The following is an 18,808-nucleotide window of genomic DNA, read 5'->3' on the forward strand; positions in this document are numbered from 1 at the left end:
TAAATAAAATTTCTTGGTTATATATTCTGAAGTGAGTGAAAATATACCTATAGTACTATTTTGTCATCCTGTGTAATATTGTATGTATTTCTTCTAGTTATGGCTTTCAATAAAAATAAATAAAATTTCTTGCTTATATATTCTGAAGTGAGTGAAAATATACCAATAGTACTATTTTGCCATCTAGTGATAATATTATTCGTGTTTTTTCTAGTTATGGCAATATGACCAATTCCTTGAGATTATCGAAGGATATATTAATGTAAATTGGATATTGATTTTGGTGTCAAAATCAATTACTTGTTATAGTTATGTTTTAACCTTGGATGGATGTGCACTATCATGGAAATATGTCAAAAATTTGTTGTTCTAACATGATTTACCGTACAAGCATAAATTATTCCTTTTTTTGTTTCAATGCATCTTGACAATAAAGTTGTTATATTTAAAGTTTCCTGTAAAATGTCAATGAAATTAACGTATGAGAATGAGAGACAAAATTATTAGAAACTTAATTACTCATGGTATTATCTCTCTTGACTTTGTCATGTCAGAAAGAAATATTGCAGATATGCTTATCAAAGGGTTAATGCATCAACAAGTATTTGAGTCGTCGATGGAAATGAGACTATATCTCATAAATTAGTTGCAACAATGGACACACGTCTCCACATGAATGGCGATCTCATGGAATGGAGTTCAATGGGTAACAACCAAGTTGTTGTTGACTAAAGTACACCAATTAATTTGATTAAATTTTATGTCTCATTCTTATGGTAAGGTGTACTATAAATTGTGGCAATAATAAGGTTGAGGTATATGCATTATTATGCTTATTTTATAAAATATCTCTTAATAAACCCAATGACAATTATGGTAGGGGTGTGAGTCACAAGTCACCCTTTGAGGGTTTACCTAGTGAGTATGATGGTGGGGCCGCCATTATGAGACATGGACAAATCTCTAAAATGAACCTAAAATGAACACCAATATTATATGTGTTATTTACCAAAACCCGGTCACATGGGATGTAGCTCAAGACAATCAAGTCTTTACATTTTCTCGAGTGGAAGTTTATAAACACTAGGTTGAACTACAATATTTTGTTTTAAAAGATAATATATTTTATTTTTTAAATTATGTGGGGGATTGTTAGAAATATTTTAATATAATTTAAAAAATAAATAATTAAAATAAACATCCTACTATTACTCATGTTTTCATGGACTTTTAATTTGATGGGTTAATGTTATTTATGGTTTTAACGAATAAGGTTCAGAGATCATTCGCTGCACTCGATCGATCTAAAGGATAGTGTTATGCGTGCCTCAATCCAGAATATTTATAGTTCTCTCCTTGTTTATTTTTTATCTATTATTGTTATATGAATTGTTGCTTCTGGTTAATATTATTTGATTTATATATATGTCTTAGTATTATTATTGCTCTAATAATTATTATTATATTATTTCATATTTTTATTATTAATAGTGTTATTTGTTTAATCATTTTCTAACACTTGACTTGTAAGGCCCCATTTCTTTTCTGCCCTAGAGTTGGTGGGCTGCCCTTGTAAGTGGGCCTAAGGGTTGGCCCAATGTATATAAGCCCTGCTATGTTGCCCTAATCCCATCTCACACTCACTCTTTCAGAAACCAGCCGCCATCCCTTACTACCTCTCACGAAAAGCTCTGTTAGGGTTTACCCTAAGGTCTCCCTCCTTTAAGCTCAGACTCAGTCCTACTTCCCGCACGACTTCCTGACCCGTCTCCCGAACTGCTGTGCTCCGGAGTCCAGTGCCGAGGTCTGTACGAACCCATTTCCAGGTATGGGAAGTTAGGGTTCTAATTTCGAGCCTTTTGGAACTGTTTATGCGTTGATTGTTGATTGTATGGTTGGATCTGTCGTTTTGATGTGTGAAAGTACTTCGCATGTGTTGTTTGGTCGGAAAACATGGCTGTTGCAGTGAAGGACAGTGGCGAGACCTGTTAATCTCACCCAAGCGAGTCAGTCTCGCCTAAGCGAGATGAAACAGGGAGCTCGCCTAGGGCTTCTGCGCGAAAGGTCGCCCAGGCGACTAGCTCGACGTTTGAGCGAGCGAGCATCTCGCCCAGGCGAGAGGGGTCTCGCCTAAGCGAGATCCCGCATGTGCTCCTGCTCCCCTTTTTAGTCCTCGCCTAGGCGAGGGGGAGGCTCGCCTAAGCGAGACCCCTCAGCCTGAGCGAGGGGCTGGGCGAGACAGAGTGTGGTTCGCTTGTTATGTTACCTTGGATCGAGTGGTAATTACTTGGGTTTGCTTGTACGTTGAGATGTATATATATATATATATATATATATATATATATATATATATATATATATATGAGGGACCGCCATGTGTGTGTGACATGATTCTTGAATGGAATGATGGGTATTATGGAAGTTCGGCATGTGAAATTTATGAGTGAGTTGGAACTTATGGGGCACGTTATCGATATGAGGTGAGGCCCTATACTCACGGGGAAGTGGTGATAAGTGGTATAGATTCAACGTGCGATACGAAAGAGGTACTATTTTGTTGAGATTGACGTGGGATTGTGAGCATGATTGCTATTCTCTTATTTGTGGATTTTATGCTTGTTGAGTCTGTGTCAGTGCGTAAGTCCTTGGGGATCTCTAGGTGAGATTCCCAGGGCTGCGCTACAGTGGTCGGGACGTAATTCCATGGCCCCTGTTAGTAGGTGTCCATGGTGGTGCCCCATCTGTATAACTAGGTAAGGATTCAAGGTAAGGACTGCATCCTGACACTCTAAGGGGCCAGTTAGTCTCACTTAGAGCGGACTGACTCCTGTGGTGAGAGTAGCAGGAGGCCTGAAATTCTCTAAGGGCTAACCTTGTGGTGAGGGAGATTTGATTCATTGAAACACTTGTAACACATAGCTCGGGGGTGAGCAGCTCAGGGGTGAGCAGAGGTATCCACCACAAGTGCCAGCATCCGCTGAATCCGACTAAGTCATACGTATCCGGATGAGTCGAGTCGAGTCGTAGTGTATTAAATGAAGAGTCATAACATGTTTGGTTGCTATGTGAATATGAGATGATGAAAATATATTTGACTGTATGATGAATATGTTGTTGGCTCTAGCTTACCCGTTTTGTTGCATGGTTGTGATGTATGTGGCTGTTCTTGTTGCGATGATCATCAAGTTGGTTGATGGGAGCAGATGGGCGAGATTCTCGTGGTCAACAAGGGAATGGCGACTCCGCTACTTAGCCATCTGGGCTGCATCTTACACTTCTTCCTTTCGGGTTTTCTTTAGGGCTATGGTCCCTGTATTCGTGGTTATTAGATTGTAAACTATTAGTTAAACAACTATCCTACTTTTGTTGGCATCGTGGCGTGCCTAGTTTTGTAGGGGTGATGTTGAGAACCCCAGGACTGCGTTGTTATGCTATCTTATGTGTGGCGTTTCCTTTAGTTGCGTTTATAAATCAAATGGGACGTTACATGACTCATCAGGGTTCGAGTCAATTTGTGATGAAAAAAAAATTAGTTATTTTTTTTTAAATGTGGATCAAATTGTCCTTGGACTCACCTAACCCTTCGAGTTAAATTGATTTGAGCGGATTGAAGACGAGTTTGTCCACAATCCACCAACAACCTTTTATTATTTTTTTACCATTTTTTTACAAATTTGTTATTATAATTATTTATTACTTGTAATTGTTATAGTTGACAATTTGATCTTTTTAAATAGAAGATGTTTAATAACATTTAAATAGTTTAAATTTTTAATTTATTTGTTTGTTGAATTATGTAAGTTGACACTTTAATTTTAACTTAGTATCTTTATAATAATATTTGGTAAAATAGGTTTTGATTGTAGTGGTATAAAATAATGAGTCGATTCAATCCATTTTGATTATATTGTAATAAATATAAAATAAATTGATAAAACAAAACATTGTTAACTGAATGAATCTATTAACCCATGAACTCATAGTGGGTTGAATCATATTACAATATTTTTGACTCATCAAAAATTAACCAGATTGAACTGATTATTTCTTAACTTAAATTGTGGTAAACCAATTTATGTGAGTCGGGTTAGCTCACTTTGACACACATAATTGTAAAATAATAAATAATAACAAAATAGAGGATAATATATTGAGATATCAAAGTTGATTAATATACATTTTGACTAAAAGTATTGTAATTCACAACGTTAGAGGAATAAAATATAAATATTAATTATATTATGTTAAATATATACGTTTAGACAAATTTACGGATAAATATATCGCGAGAAGTGAAATAAGAAAAAAAAAATATAAATGGAGTTTTTTTCTTGTCTTATTACTTGTTTCTCCAATTTCACTAGTTCATCAAGTTTTTTTTTTTGTGTGAAACATTTAGCTAAACTTAAAATTAACTTGTGTACAAACTAAAATTAAATATTCAAAGAAATTATATGAAGTTTTTGTTTAGAAAATAACTTATGCATAAACTAGTTTTTATCCGAAGAACGATTTTTTTAGCTTTTATATTAATAAATATTTATGATGAGGTTATTTTGCGGAGGTTGTAAAAAGTTCCACAGATTAACATGATTTAAGATGGTCTTGAAGATTGTTAAAACTAATAATAATAGTGGGGGGTTTTACTATTTTTTGAAGAGGTTTAAAACCTCTACAAAGTGTAATACATTTTTAACTTTCTTTTTTCCTTTCCTCTCACTTTTTTTTTGAGTTGTTACCTCTTGTTAGTTTTCTAAACCCTCATATTCGTTCTTCGTTCCTTTGTGTTGCTTCTCGAATTGTCAGGTTTTTTTTTTTTTTCTTGAACTCTTCTCTATCTTCTCGTGTTTCTTCTATGGCTCTCTCTCACAATTTGTTTTTTCTTCGTTTTGTGACTAGTTCAAACAACCACCGGTGTGGCTCGCTAGCGATCGGAGAAGACCAAGTAAGTACTTCCCATTTTTATCTAGGTTTTCGAATGGATTGGGAATGCCCATGAGTTTTCGATTCAACGCTTTCGTTTTAAATTTTCTAGGTTTCTAGTGATTCTATCATAAATAGTTATAAACAAACAAATAATATGACCTGTTATTTACAAAATAGAATTTACATTAGATCATTGATAAAAAAAACCCATAAATTGTGGAAAAATAAAAAACACAACATATCTTGCTTTCATCATTTTGAATTTCAATGTTTCAATCTTAATATGAAGAAGATTAACAAATTTGACTCTAGAAGTGATAAAAACATATTAGTAGGATATTTTGAAACATGCAAGATCTGGAGAGCTTACAACTTAGGACAAAGACATTCAATCATTAGAAACATTTAAAAGTACAATGTCTTTCAATTACAAGTCTTAGAAAAATGTTTGACAAAAGTTGCACCCTAAACAAAAATTTATTAAAATGGAAGAATTCCTCAATAGATCAAGAAGTAGCGTCTTTGCATAAAAATGAAGGTCAAACATGCTAAAAATTGCTATACTTTATCAAAAAGTGTCTTAGTTAACACACTATTTTCTATTATTCTAAATGGTTAGAATTTTTAATACACAATATATAAAAGAAAGTCTTTTGAAGATCAAAGTAGAAGAATTACTTAAGTTTAAGTATGCCTCTGATGAAAAATTATAGGAAACAAATAACCTAACATGACATAGAAGGTCATACTTGAAAAATATTTTTGAGCATGACATAAATTTTTTTCTTTATTCTGAATGGGAAAGCTTCCTAAAGGAATCTTCTAAAGATCAAATAGAAGTGAACATAGTGAAAAGAAAAACTTTGATATATTTGTTGATATACCTTGTGTGTGTAGTAGTTTCAATAAAAAACATCCAACTTGATTCTTATTCTTTACTTTGCAAAGTTAGCTAGTTTTAAGCTATATTTTTACATTGTGAGTTGAATGTAATCAAACTTTATTGTTTACTAAAGGTTAGTAACACTCTAATATTAAATACTTGAAAAAAACTTATTGTACTAATAATTAATTGTAATTAATTTTTTAAGTAGTTAAATTCTTTAAATTTGAAACAAAATTGGACATATCTCCTATTGAGTGAATTAATGTAAATAAGTTATTCCTTATTCACATTTTAACTGTCGCAATTTTTTAAAACCTCTGATACAAATATTTTGTAACGTGTGTTCATTTAAAAAAAAAAAAAATCAAAGATTTGCACTTAGTTTACATTTCTACACTCTTCAACTCTCCCTTTTGTGATATTTACATTTTAAACAATCCCATTATTTAATTTGTTTTAGTGACAATCAACGCCATCTACATATTTTAGCCATGAAATTTCACAACAAAAAGTATTTTCAATAGTTAACCTTTTACCTAATGGAGAAATATTATATGCTCTCGTGAGTTTTTTGGTTAAATGAGGTCACCAATAAATAACTTATTTTCAACCAAGCGATAACTTTTCCACCTTTTGACAGTGAATTGGCCTCTTTGCTCAAATTCTAGTTTTTATGGGGTGCCACAATTTAACGTGTGATATGTCTCCCTAAAAACCAAGAATTATGGGAAGAACAAATTTAGATGTAATATCACAAATAATGTGCTAAAGAAATATCACTTTCGCTTTAGTAATTGTAGTAATAAAAGATTTTATTATCATTAAAATAAAATTCTAATTTTAATTAAACAATAACATCTATAATATTGTGCATAAGTTATTTTTAAAAAATAAATTTACTTAGAGAAATTTGTCCAATTTAGAATAAGATTGAAAAATTAGAGAATGTTTAAATTATGAAATCAAATAGTCTGATATATAGCAAGTAGAATATCCAAATACGATGCTATAAACCTTTCCATAGTTTCAGATTACAAAACACGGCGAGTGATTTAGCGTTTCACCAACCTAAAAAGATAAGGTTCAACATTTTCTTAGAATGTAGTACACATGCATCATTTCTTCAGATTATTGCAAGAAATTAGGGAAAAATCATAATCAAGTGAGAATCGAATGGCGTTTTCTTTTTTCTTCCTTTTAATAACGATTATTATTACTATTAATTATTAATTATAACTCAAACCAGTGGAAGATACAGCGAACATGTACACACAGTTTTTAAAATTAAAAAGGAATGTGTCACGGAATATTCCGCTCCCCAAATCACAAATTTTATTTATTTATTTTTTGGAACTGCTAATTACGAAACGCTTTTGTAAAATTTTAAACGTTAAATTATTCCTTTAATTTAATTTATTATATTTTAATCTCCTTTAATCTTTATAAAATTAGATGATAAAGATTAAAAAAATGTTATGTATAGATTTAAAATATTTAATTTGATAAGAAATAAAAGTGAATAGTTTCTAATTATAAAGAATAAAGAAAACATAAAATGCAGTGAATAGTGTTTTGTTTGCCCGTAAAAAATGAAGTATAAAGTAGGAAGTCAATTAAATATCCTCTTCACTTTCGACCAGTTCCCAATCCCACCTCACCAATTTTCTCACTCGAGAATTTTCCCGGAAAATTTCACCCTCTTCCATTCCCACCCAAACAAAAACAAATCAATTCTTTCTGATTCTTGAACAATCCAAAAGAGAGAAATTAAAAATCATGGCTTCTTTGAGATCTTCTTCTTCATTCTGGTGCTACCGATGCAACCGCGTCGTTAGGGTTTCCCTCGCTGCAGAAGCGCAGCGAGATCCTACCATTCTCTGCCCCGATTGTCACTCCGGTTTTCTCGAAGAGCTCCACACGCCTCCCCACTCGCGTCGATCCACGCGCGCCGGGTCGCCCTTCAATCCCGTGATCGTGTTGCGCGGGGGAAACGGAAACGAAAACGCAAGCGCCAACGAAAACGAAAACGATGTCGCCTCGGGGAACTTCGAGCTCTACTACAACGACGGCGTTTCGGGTCCGGGCCCCAGCGGCCTGCGCCCGCTGCCCGCGGGCGTGACCGACTTTCTCATGGGCTCCTCGGGCTTCGATCACTTGCTGGATCAGCTGGACGGCACCGCGGTGCGCCTCGACCGGGCAGCGTCGAAGGCGGCGATCGAGTCGATGCCGGTGGTGAAGATCCTGGCGAGTCACGCGCACGCGGAGTCCCACTGCGCGGTGTGCATGGAAAATTTTCAAGTGGATTGCGATGCACGTGAGATGCCGTGCGGGCACGTGTATCACTCGGAGTGCATCGTGCCGTGGCTGTCTGTGCGGAACTCGTGCCCCGTGTGCCGCCGCGTGGTTCCTTCAGATGAAGTTGATGATAACAATACGATGGGGTTAACCATATGGAGACTCCCTGGGGGAGGATTCGCTGTGGGCAGGCTCATCGGTGGTAGAGAACTGCCCCTGGTGTACACGGAGATGGACGGCGCGTTTAACGCCTCTAACGGCGTTCCCAGGAGAGTCTCCTGGGATTCTTCTATCGGTAGGTCTAGAGAGAGTAGGGGCTTTGCTTCTGCTTTTCGGAATCTTGTTTCCTATTTCGGAAGAGTTAGGAGTTCCTTTTCTCGTGGAACGAGAAACTCGCGTCTCAATGGAAGATCACGCTCTGCCACAACCATTTTTTCTAGGTTCAGGAGTCGATCAAGATTTTAAAAGAGTACGATTTCGACCACAGTGTCAAGATTTTTTCAGTCATCGTGACACAATCCCTATTCGCCAGATATATTTTCAATTTCCTAAAATGAAACTGAAACCATGACAACAATGGGGTTTCGGTTTTCCTAATGTTTTTTTAGTTTGTTCAAGTATTCGTTGAATTTAGGGGAATTTTAATTGTTTGTAATGTTTCTAGTCTGTTTATTGATTTTGATACTGTAAATAACTAAAACTGATAAATGGTTTATGCAATTGCTGAAGGGTGGTTTTGAATTAGCTCAAAGTTACGGATAAAGATCGGATTGTCTAAATTTTAGATATTTATTTTAAATTTGATTTATGGGGTTGAATATGATTTTTCTGATCTTCATTTAACTGTTACAATTAGTTCACTGTATGAATGTGTTGAACTCACGACTCTGGGGGAATTGAGTTCAGGGCTTTGCTGTTTGTTTGTGGTTGTGATGAGGTGTAGTTAGGAAGAAAGAAAGGAAGTTTAGATGTCTTGTTGGGGGTGGAAACATGAGGGAGAAGAGGATCTTGTGTAACTGTTGTTGTAGCTCTTTGTCTTTTGGTTTTGAATAATTTCGTTGGTTTTGTAGTTAAGTCATCAATGCTTGAGTTATGGTGTTTTATTTATTTTTTTGAAATGTGGTTCTGTTGGGTTATGGGAAATTATGACTTCTATTGTTGATGTAACATGCTCTGTTTCTTTGTCTACCGCTTCTTTGGTTTCTTAGGCTCGTGTTAGGTGGTGCTTAATATTTGTAGGTCTACTTTAGTGGTGTTGTCGCTTTCAAACTTCATTTTCCATGTGATTGGTTTGGGTAGATAAACGTTTCACACCATATTGATAAATGATACCAAATAGCAGTAAAAGGATGTGCTAAGGAACATAGATCACCACTTGAAGTACGTACTCCACCTCCTTTCGTGTTGTCTGATACTAATTTAGAAGGATTAGGACACTTCTGAATAAATTGTCCATCTGGTTACTGTTCACCAATGCCTTTAATGGTCAAATCTGCATTTAAGGGGCCGTGTTGCATTCTCTGGTTTAGGTTGCTTGTTTTCTTACTTGATCGCTTTCATTTGCAAGTTTTATCTTGAATAATTTCCAAGTATACTTTTCATAGGTATTTTTCTCTTGGAGCCTGTCCCTGTCGATAATTTGAAGGTGTTGTGATATGTCCCTTTACTTTATTAGAAGATCGAAGGTATTTTAAGATACTAACAAAAAAATAATGTGGAATTCTCCTGTGTGATATCTGAAACTTACCTTAAACCTTGATGACCCTTTTCTGTGCTTTTCTATTTGCCTTTTATTTTTCGTTACTAAATGCCAACACGCTCTATTGGTATCTTACGTGATGCACGGAGAAGTTTCATTATGCCTGTGGCTTTCTGTTGTTAATTTATAGTTTCTTTTCAACTTTAAAGCATATGGCTGCAGAAGTTGAGTTTACGCGTGATTAGAAGAAAACATTTTGTTTTTCTGACTATAACATGCAATCCTATTTTTGTTAAAATGATTGGAATCGGTATATTCACTCTACTGATTGATGTCAAGTGAAATTTGGGGCATTATTGCTTGATTCTAGGTTATGGCTTGTGGATTATATATTTTGTTTGCCAGCATGCTTCTATTGTATCTCATCTGATGTGGTGCATGAGGAAGTTTCATTTTGCCTGTGGCTTTCTGTTACGAGGAAGTTCTTTCAACTTTAAGTATACGATTGCCCCAATTTTCTTTAGTTTATGCATGATCCAAGGAAAACTTGTGGCTTGTTTATGACTATAATTCAATTTGTTTTTGTTAAAATGACTGGAATTTGTTGATTCAATTTGCTTGATGACATGTGAAAATTTGGGGGTTGTATTTCTGATTTACATCTTTGCTGCGGCTACTTTGTCAATCATTAATGCTATGAATGATTGATGTCGCCATTTGGAGAAACTCATTTTCTCCTCTTTTACATTCTCCAAGGATATTAAGTTAGTCACATGTGGTTGACTGTGCTTTAAATTTCGCAGAAAATGTTTTGATGAGTCAATCAAGTTCTATAATACCAATATAGGTTGCTTGGTTCATTGAACATGGTTAGGAAGATTTTACAGTGAACATCAATATCTTTGGAAAAAAAAAGGTTGACCTATGCCTTGTAGGCCTTTATGTGTTTATTCGGGTTGAATGATCTGTCCTATCTTTCAATAATCGGGCATTTTGACAACCATAAACTTGTGAGAAAATGTTGGTTGTCATTGGTGCTTCTGTGTGCGATGGTACAACTTGGGAGATAGAAGCTACCCTTGTTGTCTAGATTATCTTTGTTTTTCATTGAAAACTTGTGTTTGTTGCTAGGTGCTTTTGATTGGCTATTTCTAATGTTAGCATCATCTGGTATCTGTGATTCAAAATGTTTTTATGCAGTTGATCATGTAGTATTTGGAGTTCGTTGTGGTGTTATTGGAGGTGGCTATGAGATATTGTTGTCAGGCAAGTTCTAGGTCCCTGCTGGTTGAATCTAATTGTTGTCTTTGCTTTGTTGTTGCATGTGATTTTATTATGCATTGTTTCATCGCCTTTAAAAAGTTCTCTTTGTGTTTTACTAAGAATCATAAATGTGAGAAGTGAATATAATTGAATAATATTTCCTTTTGATATATGTTGACTTAAGATTAATTAATGAAAGGTATTTACTATCTATTGGTTTTTTTCTATTTAACTGATTACGGGTTAAATTGTTTTTATATTATTAGATTTAGTTCCAAATGTTTAAATTGTACTTACGATCTAATATTTTTATAATGGATAATTAGAAAGATCTTTTTACAGATGAAATTATTGTTATTATTCTCTCTTTTTTCTTTTTGTGACACGTGTGTTTTTTATATTGTTTTTTATTTATTTGTTACACTTTACTGTAGTTTTTTGTTCAAATCAATTTTTTATTTGTAATAGTATCGATGTTTATCCATTCTTCTCAATATTTTCAACATTTATTTCAGTATTCGACGAGAGTCACAATCTAAAGATACGATTGAAAGATAGAAAGAATGATTGGATGATGATATTTTGATTTATATTTTTTATTTATTTTTAACCTATCATATTATATTATTAAAGAAGTCATAATAAATAATTGAAAGATAATTATTAAAAAAGTCAAAATAAATAATTAAAAGATAATTAAAGTGATAAAAAAATGAATTAAAATATTATTATTCAGGAGTTAATAATTGTATTTTTATCACCAGACTGTGCATATATTTCAATATTGAGAAAGGTTCATATCAATTTTTTCAGTGTGGTTCAATAACTTCTCTTGAAATGGTTTTTAATTGAATAATTTCAAATCAGTAGAAATTTGATTCAATCCATTTTGACGAAATTTTAAGAAAATAAAAGTACAAAAATGGAAAAGCTAATAAAAAAAATATTGTATGGATTAAAACATTCTGATCTCAAATTTGAAATTTCGATTAAAAATCATTTAAAGTAAGGATTTTTATTTTTCAATATTTAATTAAACAAAAATAAACTACGGACATTGAAAATAGAAATTTACCTTACATTCAAATCCAAACAATTAATTGAAAAGATGGTTAACACATCTTTTCATATATAATCTCAATACAAGTTATCTAAATCTTAATAAGCATTGTAAGCAACGTAATCCACACAAATACAACTACAAATATAAATATTTATATTCATTTTGAATTTATAAAAATATATATAGTTAATAAATTAAAATTAAATGGACTAAAAAATGAAAAGAAAAATATTCTTATAACATGGGCGAAAATATGTTTGTTTGAACGAAATATGCTTTGTTTGAGTGAGAATTGAGTTGTCGTGTTACTTTTTTTTAATGAAAAATCCATTGCTCGATAAAAAATAACACAAAAAGTAAAATTATTTTTAGCTCTATTTTTGTTTGAGCTAAATCTTTCACTTAAAAAGTAAGACGAAGAGTAAGACATGAATTTATGTTCAATTTTCATTTTAGTAGAAATCATCCACTTGAACACGAAAGTATTAGATAAATCAATTTCAACAACAAAATCAAACCAAATTAAAAAACATTTCAAAATAATTCAAAACAATCAATTTAAATCACAGATATGGACAAACCTCAACTTAAACATCAAAAAAAAAAAATTAAACCACATACAACTAATTGAATTTAATCCAAATCGATCTATTTTTAAAATTTATTAAAAATGAAATATTCTTAATTAACACCACTAAGACGATCGAATCATATGAAAAATAAGAAAAAAGAAAGAATCTAAAAAACAATGTGAGAGGTTTAAATACTCTTGCAGAGAGCAGAATCTATGGATACATTTAAAACTCACTTTTATTTTCAATTAATGGGCCAAACTTTAATGAGCAAGGATCCATCGTCAGCTCCTTGTTTTCCAGGACTCTTCCAGCTATCCATTTACTGTTGTCTCTTTTTTTCAAAACAGTTCACCTTCTTTCTTCCCCTTCTAGAGTAGAACCTAAGCTAGGGAACTTGCAAGTTTTCCCATTGAGCTCACTGAACGTTCTTCCTCCGCGTAAGTAGAACTCAAAATCCATCTCTTTCCATTCTTTTCTATGTTCTGAAGGGTTGGATTTCACGTAAATCTATGTTGTGGTCATAGTTTTGTGTCCCTGTACTTCTATTTTCAGCTCCTTAAGCTGTTCCAAGTCTTGGTGTTCCTTTCACTTAGGATTTCTCTCTCGTAGTAGCTTTTGCCAAGGTAAGAGAAGTTAGAACTCAAAAACTTTTACAGTGGTGTCTTTCGAGTTTTTGCCTGAGTTTGGGTGTTGAGATATACTAAACTGATGATTGTATGGAATGAAGTTGATTGTCTGTTTTTGCACTAGTTTTTTTTGGCTTTGCATGTGTGAGCGTTAGGGATGGCAACGGGGGCCATGGACGAGTTTCGTTATTCCATACCCATGTAAAAACAAATCATCCCCATCCCCATATCCAAATCTAACGGTTATCAAACTTTTGTCCCACCCTCATCTACATCGGGTAACGTGTATAATTTCACACCCATACCTGTACCCGTTTTCTTACTTCAATATTAATTTTAATTAATTGTTATAAAATAATAAAAATTTACGATAAAAAAACATAATATTATCAAATATTCAATATTAGGAAGATAGTTGTTTCTTCAATATCAAATATTTTGAAATAAGTTATAATTGTTTACATTTTATAATAAAATACCAAATAAAATTTCATGAGAACAAAATTATTTATTAAATTAGCAAACATAATGAAACTTAGTTGATAAAATTTAAAAATATTTTTTAAAAAATATAAAAGAAAAAAATATTCAAATTAAAATATATTTTAAATGTTTGTTTACTTCAATATTTTAAATTCTAATAAATATCTTTTTTATACACTAATAAAAGTTATAATACATCACTTGATCAAAATAATGCAATGAACAAATAATAAACATAATAATAAAATTTTGACATAGATCTTGTATCTTTTGAACTCCAATATATGTTGGATGGTGATAAAAAAAATTCATGACAATTATATTAAATTTTTATGTTGTAGTAAATCAAATTTATTTATACAATTATAGTAAAAAAATTACAGTATAATTGATAATGAGTTAGAAAATAAAAAATAATTAGATAAAACATATCGAAATAGTATTCTACAAGATGAAAATAAACAATAAATAAAAATATTAAAAAATTAACAAATGTGTGTCTTAAAAACAATTTGAGAGACTATTGAAAAAAATCACACATAGAAAAAAATGTATAATTAATGGTATGATAAGATAAAAAATACCTTAGAGATCTAAGAAAACTTTTCAAATATCAATATATAAAAATTCAATGGTTGAGAAATAATGAACATTCTTTTAGCGAAATAAAAGAGTTCTACAAATGAATAATAATAAGTAATTTTTTTTTTTACATTACCTAGTAAATGAAATGTATATTCTATTAAACACTTAAATTGAGAGTATTAAATATTCTCATGTGAAAGAAAAATATACAATAAATAAAAATAATAAAAAATAATAGAAATATTCAAATGTGAGACATAAATTTTTTTAATTAACATACATCATTTTAATATAATTACATAAAGGTTATGATAAGATGAAAAATATATTGGAGATGCAAATAAGTTTCATGACAAACCAAATAATTACAAAAAATAAAAAGTAGAATATATTATATATATATATATATATATATATATATATATATATATATATATAAGGTTACTTAATTAATTGCGAATATTTTAATAATTTAAACGGGGAAGAAGATATGACGGGGATTTCCCATACCTAGTCAATGCAGGATTCTCCATCAAAACAGGGATGAGTTCGGGCAATACCTACAAGGTGAGTTTATTTGTCATCTCTAGTGAGTGTAGGTGGGCAACAACAGAGCATTGTTGGAGCAGACGCCCTCACCCCCACCAACTTTTTCAATTTTTTTTAACCTTTTTATTTTTAAAAAAAATTATATATGTTTAAAATTTGTTAAACTATTTATGTTTTTAATTTTTTTTAAATTATAAGTATATTTTTAAATTAGATAATACTATATTGAAAAGTTAATGAAAGTAAAATTAGATATTTTTATTTCTTTTATAGGGTATAATATTTAATGTTAATAAATAATCAAATATAAAATCAAATATAATAAAGAAAAAAATATTAAGATAATTTTTATTTTTTATTTCCGTTGTCTTTTTAATTTTTCACATGTATTTTATCTCTCACTCTTACTTGATTTCTTTTTGTTACGTTACCACAAAAGAAAAAAGTAATTTTCTCCTATCTCACTTGGTAGTGAATTGATTATCATAATTTTTGTTAGTAATTATGTCTCTCAATTATTGATTATATTATGATAAATTACTTTTTAATGTTAAACTTCTTTTTTAAATAGGTATATTGATGGAAAATAAAAGAATAAATTCATTTTTTAGAATTGATAAAAGATGAGTGAATATCAAAACATGACAACATGGTTGCTTATCGCATAACAATGAAATGAAATGTGACTTTTGAATCGATATGTGCACATTAAGAAAATGGGAAATGAATATTTTGCAAATAATATGATTATTTATATTGAAAAAAAATAGCTGAAAATTTAGTTATGATTGAATTATTTGATAAGTTCAAGAATATGAAAAAACGATGGACAACCTGTTAGATAGTGTAGTTTGTTTTATAGTTATAGCTATACTATAGTATTATTCATTTTCATTGAATAAGTGAAAATAATATTAAATATATAAATTTTAAGTATATTATTTTAGCTCCCCTAGAAAGTTTGGTGAAGATTCGTCACTACAAGTGAGAATATGTTGTTCTCACCTAAGCGAGTGGTTTTTCGCCCGAACGAGAAGCTCTCGCCTAAGTGAAAAGCTCTCACCTAGGTGAAAAGTTCTCGTCTAAGTGAGAAGCTCTCGCCTAAGCGAGAATAGCAGAAACCCGTCCCTACTTTTTGTTTCGAGTTGTCACCTGAGCGAGGGCCTTAAAAAAAGCCCAGACTCAAATGCCTACTATTGGGAAAAGTTTCCCAAATTCTGGACCACATGCACGCCACTCCACCTAACTCAACGTTCTTCTTCTTTCTCCCTTCTCTACTTCTTTTATGCTCCACCACCATCAAGCTAATGACTTGGCTTCTCTTCGTCTCCCTTTGATAGCCACGTTCCTTTGTTGTTCACTCACTCACTAAATTCTTTTCTATTTGCAGGACACGCACTAGCTTTCATACAAACTAGAATAATGAAGGAAGAAAGAAAACAAGGGAAAGATGTGAACTTGTAGAGAGAAGGTAATCTTTTTTCTTATTATTGAATATGCGTGTGTGTATCTAAAAAAATATACATGAAACTGAAGCAAGTATTTATATGCTATTAGCTTGCTCTGTTTCTAACAGAAACAAAGCCTGAACCTAATTTTTGGTTACAACTGTCAACAGGCCTTTTGCCTAAGCGAGAGTAATCCCGCCTAAGCGAAATGAATTAGTTTAAGCGAGGACTCGTGGATGATTCTAGTGCTCACTGTTTGCAATCTCGCCCAGACAAAGGTTTTTAGCTTGAGCGAGAGACTTTTGTCACTTGTGCGAGAACTCTTTAGCTTGAGCGAGATTAATAGCATAATTGTTTTAACTACTTGATTGCTTCCATGATTGAGTGATTTACCCTTAATAGCACCAAGAATGATACCATGTATGTTTTATGTGATGCAATGAGACTGAAAATTGATGTGCTTGGTATGGAAGGATAATGATGTGTGAGATTATGTATATGGTATGAACTTGAAGTAATTCCTGGGGAGACCTTATGGTGGTATTTTGTAGTGTATGTAATTAGATAAGAATTCAAGCAAGGTTGCATCCTGACACTCTAAAGAATCAGTTAGTCTCACATATAGTAGGCTGATTCAAGTGGTGAGAGGAGCAGTAAGTTCTAGTCTTTGGCACGATAATGGCTCTAGATGATCATGGACTATCTTGTGTGTGGTAGGATGAAACCCATTAGAAATGACTTTGTAGAGCAATAGAAGCCACCACAAGTGCAAGCAATCAGTGAATCCGATCTCTTTACATGCTTTGTATGCTCACTGAAATGTCTGTTTAAAAATATGTTCATAAATTGCTTGCTTATTTATATGTGAAAATTTATTTTCTCTAGCTTACCCTGTCTCTCTATGTATGTTCTTTGTTTTGTTTTTCTTCTTGTGATGATCATCAATTTTTGGTGTGAGCAGATGTGGAGATTCTTGGTGATCACCATGATGGCGGAGATGCTGCAGTTTACTTAGGCATGTGAATCTTGATCTAAGTCAAGCTCCGTTTTAAGAATTGTTTTACTTGAATTCACTGCTTTGTGACCAATCTTTTGCTAAATTGTTACTCTTTTAAGATAGTATGACTGTGACATTATTTTGTGCTCACTATCTTTCTAACTTGGTATATTTGGTATATTTTGGATGAATGTAAAAGGTTAATTCTCATATATTTCATGTTTTGTTATTCTATATTATTATAATCATGCGACATTATATTTATTAGAATTATTCTATTAAAATGAGATGTGATAATATATATATATATATATATATATATATATATATATATATATATATTAACTATATAATTATTTTAATACTAAAAATTTAAAATACAAATTATTATAATTAAAGTAATGTTTTAAATAAAAATAATACTTTTAAATGCATAATTTAATTAATTAATATATATTATCTATTATGAGTAAAATAAATAAATATATATATATATATATATATATATATATATATATATATATATATTACTTTTACCTTTTCCATTCAATAATGTACTTTTTAATAATATTTTTTTTTCTATATATTAATTTCGATACAAGCAAAGTTGAATCATTCTAAACATTTTTTTAATATATCATGAAGAAAAAAAATGATTTTTGTATTTTTATAATTAATAATCACAATATATTCAAATTAATGAATACTTTTTTGTTGAGACTAATCATATTTAGAAAAATTAGTTTTTAAAGTATTAAAAGATACAGTTAAGTATAATTTTAAGCAAAATCAAAATTTATCAATATTTTAAATTTTAAAAATAAGTAGATATATTTTTTTAATTAAAATGTGTTTTACACGTCAAACCTTATGTTTAATTCTCATAACCTTATGTTTAAGATCTTTGCTTTGTCCATCCTTTTGTGTTTCTTTTCTTTATCACTTTTTTCCTATGATTATGAGAGAATATCTAACCGGCTCTGCCAGATTTATATTCTCATAACCTTATGTTTAAGATCTTTGCTTTGTCCATCCTTTTGTGTTTCTTTTCTTTATCACTTTTTTCCTGGTATCAGAGCGATAAATCCTTGGATACCTCTTGAATATTTATGTGATTGAAGTGGCTTGTATTCGCTAGGATACCTTTTGTAGATCGGGCAGGTTATGGTCAGAAGAGCCAACAGAGCCATAAGTCCCATTTGATCTGCCTCTGAGGGTTGAGGAATACTTTGCATATTGCGACACTCTTTACATATATATTTTCTTGTTTATTTGCTTGTAAAAAAAAAAAAGAGTTTTTGAGCCTTATGATTATTTATATTCTTTTATAAGTATTACTCTACAGTGTATTCCGTAGATTCCTGCCTTTTATCTCCTACTACTGCTTTTCCGCTTTGCCTACTTTCTATTGTT

At 31.6% G+C, this 18,808-nt stretch overlaps 1 pseudogene; it reads left to right on the forward strand.

Moving 5' to 3' along the window:
* Window positions 1-7,432: 7,432 nt before the first annotated feature.
* On the forward strand, window positions 7,433-8,851 carry LOC114183248 (putative E3 ubiquitin-protein ligase RHC2A pseudogene; annotated as a pseudogene).
* Window positions 8,852-18,808: the final 9,957 nt, after the last annotated feature.

The sequence above is a fragment of the Vigna unguiculata genome, chromosome 5, assembly GCF_037176805.1.
Source record: "Vigna unguiculata cultivar grain cowpea cultivar isolate G323 ecotype 2 chromosome 5, ASM3717680v1, whole genome shotgun sequence".
Classification (NCBI taxonomy): Eukaryota; Viridiplantae; Streptophyta; class Magnoliopsida; order Fabales; family Fabaceae; genus Vigna; species Vigna unguiculata.